Here is a 9385-nt window from a genome sequence, read left to right on the forward strand (position 1 = left end):
CAGCCCCCCCCCCCCCACACTCATCCATATATTAACGGATTTTCTCCTCTCCTCTCACTGATCGAATGGCAAACGCGACCCACTGTCGGAGGGCCTCTGCGCCGGCCGATATGAAGCGTGACCAAGACGCACCGTCCAGGGGTCCCACGGGTCCCGCAGCGGGGTGGAGGTTCCCAGCTGGAACCTCCTGGCAAACATGGTTGTTTCTCGAACCTTCCACTGTTGTCTAGCGGGTGTAACTAAAATACAAGATGTCGTATTTATATATATAAATAAATATATATATCTATATAGATATATATATAGATATATAAATAAATATATATATATCTATAGATCCTCTCTGAAGAACCAGCACCTTACCGTGGTAGAGAGGTTTGTGTGCCCTGATGAACCTGGGGGCTGTGTTGTCTGGAACCTTGTGTTCCTGGTAGGGTCTCCCATGGCAAATTGGTCTCAGGTAAGGGGCCAGACTAAGATTGGTTCAAAAGACCTCATGAAAGACGACACAGGAAGTGAGGATACCCGGCCCGGAGGAAGCCCGGGGTCCCCTTCTGGAGCCAGGCCCAGAAGGAGGACTCGTCGGCGAGCGTCTGGTGGCCGGGCTTACCACGGAGCCCGGCCGGGCCCAGCCCGACAAGGCAACGTGGGCAACACCTCCGCTTCTCCGTCCCGCGGGCCCACCACCTACGGGAAACATCGATGGGGTCAGGTGCGCTGCCAGAAGGGTGGCAGTGAAAGCGGAGGGTCTCGACGGACCAGACCCGGGCGGCAGAAGCTGGCTTTGGGGACGTGGAACGTCACCTCTCTGGGGGGGAAGGAGCCGGAGCTTGTGCGGGAGGTGGAGCGGTACCAGTTGGATCTGGTTGGGCTCACCTCTACACACAGCGTCGGCTCTGGAACCTTACTTCTGGATAGGGGTTGGACTCTATTCTTCTCCGGAGTTGCTCAGGGTGTGAGGCGCCGGGCGGGTGTGGGGATACTCACAAGTCCCCGGTTAGGTGCTTCGTTGTTGGAGTTTACCCCAGTGGACGAGAGGGTCGCCTCCCTACGCCTGCGGGTTATGGGGGGGAAAACTCTGACTGTTGTGTGTGCTTATGCACCCAACAGCAGTTCAGAGTATTCGGCCTTCTTGGAGACCCTGGAAAGAGTCCTGTATGGGGCTCCTGAAGGGGACTCCTTAGTCTTGCTGGGAGACTTCAACGCACATGTGGGCAATGATGGAGACACTTGGAGGGGCGTGATTGGGAGGAACGGCCCCCCTGATCTGAACCGGAGTGGTGGTTTGTTACTGGACTTCTGTGCTAGTCATAGATTGGCCATAACAAACACCATGTTCGAACATAAGGATGCTCATAAGTGTACGTGGTACCAGAGCACCCTAGGCAGAAGGTCCATGATCGATTTCGTTATCGTATCATCGGACCTGAGGCCGTATGTTTTGGACACTCGGGTAAAGAGAGGGGCGGAGTTGTCAACTGATCACCATCTGGTGGTGAGTTGGGTCGAGTGGCGGGGGAAGCCTCTGGATAGACCTGGTAAGCCCAAACGTGTAGTTCGGGTGAACTGGGAACGTCTGGAGGAGGCCCAAGTTCAGGAGGCCTTCAACTCATACCTCCGGCGGAGCTTTTCGGGCATTCCTGTGGAGGTTGGGGACATTGAACCAGAGTGGTCGGTGTTCAAAGCCTCTATTGCCGAAGCCGCGGTGGGGAGCTGTGGTCTCAAGGTCCTAGGTGCCTCAAGGGGCGGTAACCCTCGAACCTCCTGGTGGACACCGGTGGTCAGGGAAGCCGTCCGACTGAAGAAGGAGGCCTTCAGGGATTTGTTATCCCGGGGGACTCCCGAGGCAGTTGCAAGGTACCGACAGGCCCGAAGGCAAAGCAGCGGGTGTGGGAGAAGTTTGGAGAAGACATGGAGAAGGACTTTCGGGCGGCACCAAAGTTGTTCTGGAAAACTGTCCGACACCTCAGGAGGGGGAAGCAGGGAACCATCCAAGCTGTGTACAGTAAGGATGGGACGTTGTTGACCTCAACTGATGGAGTGTTGGGGCGTTGGAAGGAACACTTTGAGGAACTCCTGAACCCGACAACTCCGCCCTCTATGTTAGAGGCAGAGCTGGAGTATGACGGGGGATCAACACCAATCTCCCGGTGGGAGGTCACTGAGGTCGTTAAACAACTCCACAGTGGCAAAGCCCCGGGGGTGGATGAGATCCGCCCGGAAATGCTGAAGGCTCTGGGTGTTGAGGGACTGTCATGGTTGACACGTCTCATCAACGTTGCGTGGAAGTCGGAAACAGTACCGAAGGAGTGGCAGACCGGGGTGGTGGTCCCCCTTTTCAAAAAGGGGGATCAGAGTGTGTGTGCCAATTACAGAGGCATCACACTACTCAGCCTCCCCGGGAAAGTTTACTCCAAGGTACTCGAAAGGAGGGTCAGGCCGATTGTCGAACCTCAGATTGAGGAGGAACAATGCGGATTCCGTCCTGGTCGTGGAACGACGGATCAGCTTTTTACTCTTGCAAGGATCCTGGAGGGGGCCTGGGAGTACGCTTATCCGGTCTACATGTGTTTTGTAGACTTGGAGAAGGCGTATGACCGGGTTCCCAGGGAGTTACTGTGGGAGGTGCTGCGGGAGTATGGGGTCTCTACTCAGGGCCATCCAATCTCTGTACTCCCAAAGCGAGAGCTGTGTCCGGGTCCTCGGCAGTAAGTCGGACCCATTTCCGGTGAGGGTTGGCCTCCGCCAGGGCTGCGCTTTGTCACCAATCCTGTTTGTAATATACATGGATCGGATTTCGAGGCGTAGTCGTGGGGGGGGGGTCTGCAGTTCGGTGGACTAAGGATTGCACCACTGCTTTTTGCAGATGATGTGGTTCTGATGGCTTCATCGGTCTGCGACCTTCAGCACTCACTGGATCGGTTCGCAACCGAGTGTGAAGCGGCTGGGATGAGGATCAGCACCTCCAAATCTGAGGCCATGGTTCTCAGCAGGAAACCGATGGACTGTCCACTCCAAGTAGGGAATGAGTCCTTACCCCAAGTGAAGGAGTTCAAGTATCTCGGGGTCTTGTTCTCGAGTGAGGGAACAATGGAGCGTGAGATGGGCCGGAGAATCAGAGCAGCGGGAGCGGTACTGCAGTCGCTTTACCGCACCGTTGTGACGAAAAGGGAGCTGAGCCAGAAGGCAAAGCTCTCTGTCTACCGGGCCATTTTCGTTCCTACCCTCACCTATGGTCATGAAGGATGGGTCATGACCGAAAGAACGAGATCGCGGATACAAGCGGCCGAGATGGGTTTCCTCCGCCGGGTGGCTGGTGTCTCCCTTAGAGATAAGGTGAGAAGTTCGGTCATCAGGGAGGGACTCGGAGTTGAGCCGCTCCTTCTTCGCGTCGAAAGAAGCCAGTTGAGGTGGTTCGGGCACCTAGTTAGGATGCCACCTGGGCGCCTCCCTAGGGAGGTGTTCCAGGCACGTCCAGCTGGGAAGAGACCAAGGGGTAGACCTAGGACCAGGTGGAGGGATTATATCTCTTCGCTGGCCTGGGAGCGCCTTGGGATCCCCCAGTCAGAGCTGGTTGATGTCGCCAGGGAAAAGAAAGTTTGGGGCTCTCTGCTGGAACTGCTACCCCCGCGACCCGACCACGGATAAGCGGGAGAAGATGGATGGATGGATGGATGGATATCTATAGATATATATATATATCTATAGATAATAAGTGTCAGTGCTATTTTATGTTGTATTAGCGTGCATTTCCTGTTCGGAAAGTGGTGCTGTACTGAGAGTAAACAATACAAGGTGTCCCTATTTTTATATATATCTATATATACTTTATGTATATAATAAGTGTCGGTACGATTTTATTTTGTATTTGCGTGCATTTCCTGTTCGGAAAGTGGCGCTGCGGCTGTACTGATAGTAACTACAATACAAGGTGTCCGTATATATCTAGATATATACATATGTATTATATTAAGTGTCATGATCCGATTTAATTTTGTATTTGCGTGCATTTCCTGTTTGGAAAGTGGCACTGTACTGATAGTGGTGATTTTATTTTGGAATTCTTAGCGTGCACTTCCTGTACTGACAGTGGAGGTGTCCTGGGAGTGGAGGTCTGCACCGGAACTGTCCTGAGAGATTTTTTTTTTGTAGTTTACCACTGACCTGTTGACATGCAACCAATCAGATGACAGGTGTAAGAAGTAGCGCTCGCTAGCAGGGGAGCTAACCATAGAAACAAAACTGAACTAGCTGTTTTCACCACAAGGCTCTGCGCCCACCTTGCAGAGAGCAGATTGCATATCATGTGAAGGCCGCTTAAAAACAAAGGATACTTAAGGCTGTTCTAGCTATAGCTGCTCAGTCAATCTAATGCATTAGCTACATTTTGAGTCTAGCGATTTAAATAATTTGCGGGAACATGTACCCAGTGTCCCCAGAGTAAGTAAGTGTAAGTGTATTACACATGTGCTTCCTTCTTTTTTTTGCCTTTCAGCTGCTCTGTCTTTTTGCGGTTGTCACGCTGTTAATGTCCCCGCTGTGGGACAAAAAAATAACCTCTGATTCATTTCCCTTTACACTCTACAACACCTCATTTAGACTTCGCCCTCTCTCCCTCCTCTCTCTCCTCTCCCTAACCTCTCCCTCCCTTCAGATGCAGTAAATGTCCGGGTGTTGATGTGGTTTCTCTGTGGTGTGTTTGCACTGCGGTTCACTCTCAGCCGGCGGCTTCACCCCGTCTGGACCCGGCCGCTCCGCAGACTGACTGACGGCTGCCTTCAGTAATAGAGGCGGTAGAGCAAAGACACACACACACACACACACACACACACACACACACACACACACACACACACACACACACACACACACACACACACACACACACACACACACACACACACACACACACACACACTACCACCACCACAAGCCCGTCATTAACTGAGTGTCGGCCCAAACAGAGGCCAGCCTTCAGAGTCACTTTGCTGCTCCAGTTTAACGCTCCCTGTGTCTAAACACCATTTATGACGTGATAATTGCAACCTGCAGAAAGCTGGTCAGTGATATAAAGCTGAGCGTGATTCATTTGATGAGAAATATGATACATGTTCAAAAGTGTAGGCTATATGGTGCGTCAAATGTGTGTCTTTTGCTGCAATTAGCTGGTGAATAGATACATTTCAATACAGTGGAGCAAGACAAAAAGAAAAGAGATTATCATTAAAGTGGCAAATAAGTTATTGTTTGTTATTATTTGTTTAAATATCAGAAAATACACATTACAGCAAAGATGAGTCTATGTGTTTAAACAACAACCCATTAAGCCCAACTAACACAAAATGGACTAGTCTAAAGGCCAAATCGCAGTCCACTATAGTTTGTTAAATTGTCCTTGTGACACAAATAAATTAATCCGCCATGTCCGCAGAGTCTGAATACAGCCCAAAATGTGGGACAACAAACACATTTTTGTCGCAGAGGAAGGAGAAATAAACAAGAAATTGTGATGACTCTGAGGAGTTTTAGCGTTACCAACCTGGATATAATTAACTTTTTACAGACCAATAGCGCTGAACTATTGGCAAAAAACAAACCAGGATTGTAGAGTGAATGAAACCACGGGCAGATCTGCGGGGCTCCATCGGACAGAATGTACGAACTGTTACCCATGAATCATTATGTGCAGATTACTTAAGCTAGCAATCCTAAACTAAATCACAGTGCACTTTTCTATAATGGCGAAATAGCGCCTATGTATAATTATTTTAATGGACTAGTTTTGTACGCACCATAAACAGGTCTGTATATACCTGGCTTGCCTATGGGCTGATTAAAGGCCCCTGGTGTACGGGTTATTTGGGATAAGACACGGGGGAAATAAGGTCATGTTTGACACTTAAATGTGTGTTTGTGCATGTGTCTTTGTGCATGTGTGTGTGAGGCATGGAGGCAAGAGAGAGGAAGCAGGCGGAGCGGGGCTGCCAGAGGCTGGATGTTCAACATCGAGCACGCTGTGTTGATTTGATTAAATTCAGTTCTGTTCTATTTGCAGTAGGCCTAGTTACTCAGCTATATTTGTACAGTGCTGTCTGCTGAGTTTTAACAACAGAGACTCAGATCTCTGGGAGAACGGGAGGCTTGGGATTAGACTCTGAAAAAACATTTTTTAAGAAGTATTTTTGGGGAGCTTAGTGCTCAGTTTTATGATTTATCCATTGCCGCTGACAACAAATGAATCCACCTTACCTTGTTTTTCTCCTGTGCTCTCTCCGCACATACATAAAGATACACTATTTAGTCAAAATAATAACAATGATTATAATGTTATAATAACCCTTTATTTATAGAGCACTTCTAAAAAACACAGCTACAAAATGTTCAACAGTCATAACACATTTAAAACACATAGACAATTAAATAAAATCCCCCACAAAAAAACACATACAATACAGAGGGCAAAATCCTCCAAAATGTTATTATCTCAAAGATGAAGATTGTATTGTACAATAAATGTTACAGAAAGGACGAGCTCATAGTGCAGCAGCATGGACAAGACAGCCTTTAACACAGCATACCAAATTAGACATGTTGTGAAAACAGTAAAGCATTTTAAAATACTCGAAATACCGTCAATATGAAAGATACAGATCTGTGACCAACAGACGTCACAAAGTTCCAAATGCTCGATTGAAGATGTGTGAAGGCCTTCAGTCTTTGAAAATGAGATGACGTCTATCTGTCTCAGTCCTTTGTTTTAAGTTCATATGACATGTGGGGTTCCTCAAGGCTCCATCCTGGGGCCTCTTCTCTTTAACATCTACATGCTGCCACTGGCTCAGATAATGAAAAACAACCAAATAGGTTACCTCGATTACATAATCATTTCACCAGGAGACTATGCCCCAATTAAAACACTGAGTCATCACACATCCAGTCATTGAACAAATCAATGACTGGATGTGTCAGAACGTTCTCCAATTAAACAAAGATAAAACTGAGGTAATGGTTTTTGGAGGCAAGGCAGAACGTATAAAAGTTAGCGCTGAGCTTCAGTCTGCAATGTTCAAAACAACAGATAAAGCCAGAAATCTAGGTGTAGTCATGGACTCTGACCTGAGTTTCAATAGTCACATTAAAACAGTTACTAAATCAGCCTACTATCACCTAAAGAATATATCTAGAATGAGAAGACTAATGTCACAGCAGGATTTGGAAAAACTTGTCCATGCTTTTATCTTCAGTAGACTCGACTACTGTAATGGTGTTAAATCTATTAGAAAGCTGCAGCTGATTCAGAACGCCGCTGCTCGAGTCCTCACTAACACTAAGAAAGTGGATCACATCACTCCTGTTCTGAAGTCTTTACACTGGCTTCCTGTGTGTCAAAGAATAGATTTCAAAATACTGCTGCTGGTTTATAAAGCACTGAATGGTTTAGGCCCAAAATACATTTCTGACCTCCTGCTAAATGATGAACCATCCAGATCTCTCAGGTCTTCAGGGACTGGTCAGCTTTCTGTCCCCAGAGTCAGAACTAAACATGGAGAAGCAGCGTTCAGTTATTATGCTCCAAATATCTGGAACAAGCTCCCAGAAACCTGCAGGTCCGCTGCAACTCTTACTACTTTTAAATCCAGGTTGAAGACTTATCTTTTTGCTACTGCTTTTAATTGATATATTTATATCTTAAACTGAACTGTAACTTTTATTATCTTTTTATCTTTGCTTTTAAATTAGGGTTTTTAAATGTCATTTTATAATATGTTTCTTAATGTCTTTCATTTTTGTAAAGCACTTTGAATTGCCTTGTGTTGAAAAGTGCTATATAAACTTGCCTTGCCTTGCCTTGCCTTGCCTTGCCTTGCCTTGCCTTGCCTTGCCTTGCCTTGCCTTGCCTTGCTTTGCTTTGCCTTGCCTTGCCTTGCCTTGCCTTGCCTTGCATTGCCTTGAGTTACCTCCTTGCTTCCTTGCTCTGACAGAAATGTGCTGGTGTCCTTGATGAGCTCATTGTGCAGCAGCAGCCTCTCTGATTGTCTCTCCATGCTGACTGTGAAGCTTTCACAAAGTCTGTTTTTTGGAAGCGTTGCTCCGTTCTCATTTTTTTAACGTATCAGTTCTGTGAGTGACTGTGAGAGTCTCAGTAAGAGCTTGTCAGATTATGCTTCGAGTCCCAAAGAAGGTTATTCTGAACTTGGAAAATGTGCCTTTTGTTTTTCGTTCACCAAAGACAGAGTTTTCTGGGACCGACACTCTTTGTTTTTCTGGCTAATTCAAGATCTCAAACAACTTCTCTTCACTGTGCGGTTGTCTTACTGAGTATTGTCCTCTTTTATGTGTATTTATCTTCACATCTTGGTAAATGAGGGGGAAACCTCTTGGCTTTTGGGTTTTCCCTTTCCTGTTTATGCATGGAAAGCAGGGATTGGCTAGGAATACAAAAGTGTTTCCTGTACCGCATAAATACCAGAAAGCCACTTTGGCGGCTGTGGCTCAGTGGATAGTTGGCTGGACTTCGAATCAGGGGGTACCAAGTTCGAGTCCCACTGAAGTCAGCATGTCGTTGTGTCCCTGGGCAAGACACTTCACCCCAAATTGCTCCTGTGGGGATTGTCAACAGTACTGAATGTATGTTAGTCGCTTTGGAGCGTCTAACAAATGACATGTAATGTAATGTAATGATACAGCTCCAAGAACCGTCTTTTTACTCCGTCTTCACGTTTGGCCATCTTGCCTCACAAACAATGTTTGGTTGCACACTGTGTAAACTGTTTTATTTCAAACATCCTGGATCTTTTATCTAACAAGCTCTTCCTTAGAGGCGCTCACATTCCCAGAAATGGTTCCCAAAAACAGAAGCAGCTTTACGAGGGGAGAATCTGAGACCTATTAGCTGTTAATGATGAGTGTAGTACAGGGAGCAGTCGATATCTACGAGTTGCACAGTATCTCTCCGTGAGTTCAACAAGAATCATGTAGTGAAGACAGGCAGGAGGGAACAGAAATGCAGAAGAGAGATTTCCTGTTGTTCAGTGAAATCGTTGAAACCTTAATTGGACTGGCAGAGAGTTCAATAATGAAATATTTCCTCGAAACAAATTCAAATCCTGACGCAGCAAATGAGATATTTCTAAAAAAGTATTGCTTTATAATATCAATACATAATTCAGTTGAGGAAGCTAAAAAACGATTTAATTCCCTTCAGCGCATCGATTCAAAGTCTCTCTCAGTGTGTTTATGGATGTGATGGATAGATGGTGAGTGTATAAGGGTTTGAGTCAATGTCTGCTGACAGCTTGGGAACAGTCAGCCAGCTCCAGAGCCAGGGGATGCTCAGACGAGGACACACACACACACACACACACACACACACACACACACACAC

This window comes from Pseudochaenichthys georgianus, chromosome 4 (genome assembly GCF_902827115.2).
Source record: "Pseudochaenichthys georgianus chromosome 4, fPseGeo1.2, whole genome shotgun sequence".
Lineage (NCBI taxonomy): Eukaryota > Metazoa > Chordata > Actinopteri > Perciformes > Channichthyidae > Pseudochaenichthys > Pseudochaenichthys georgianus.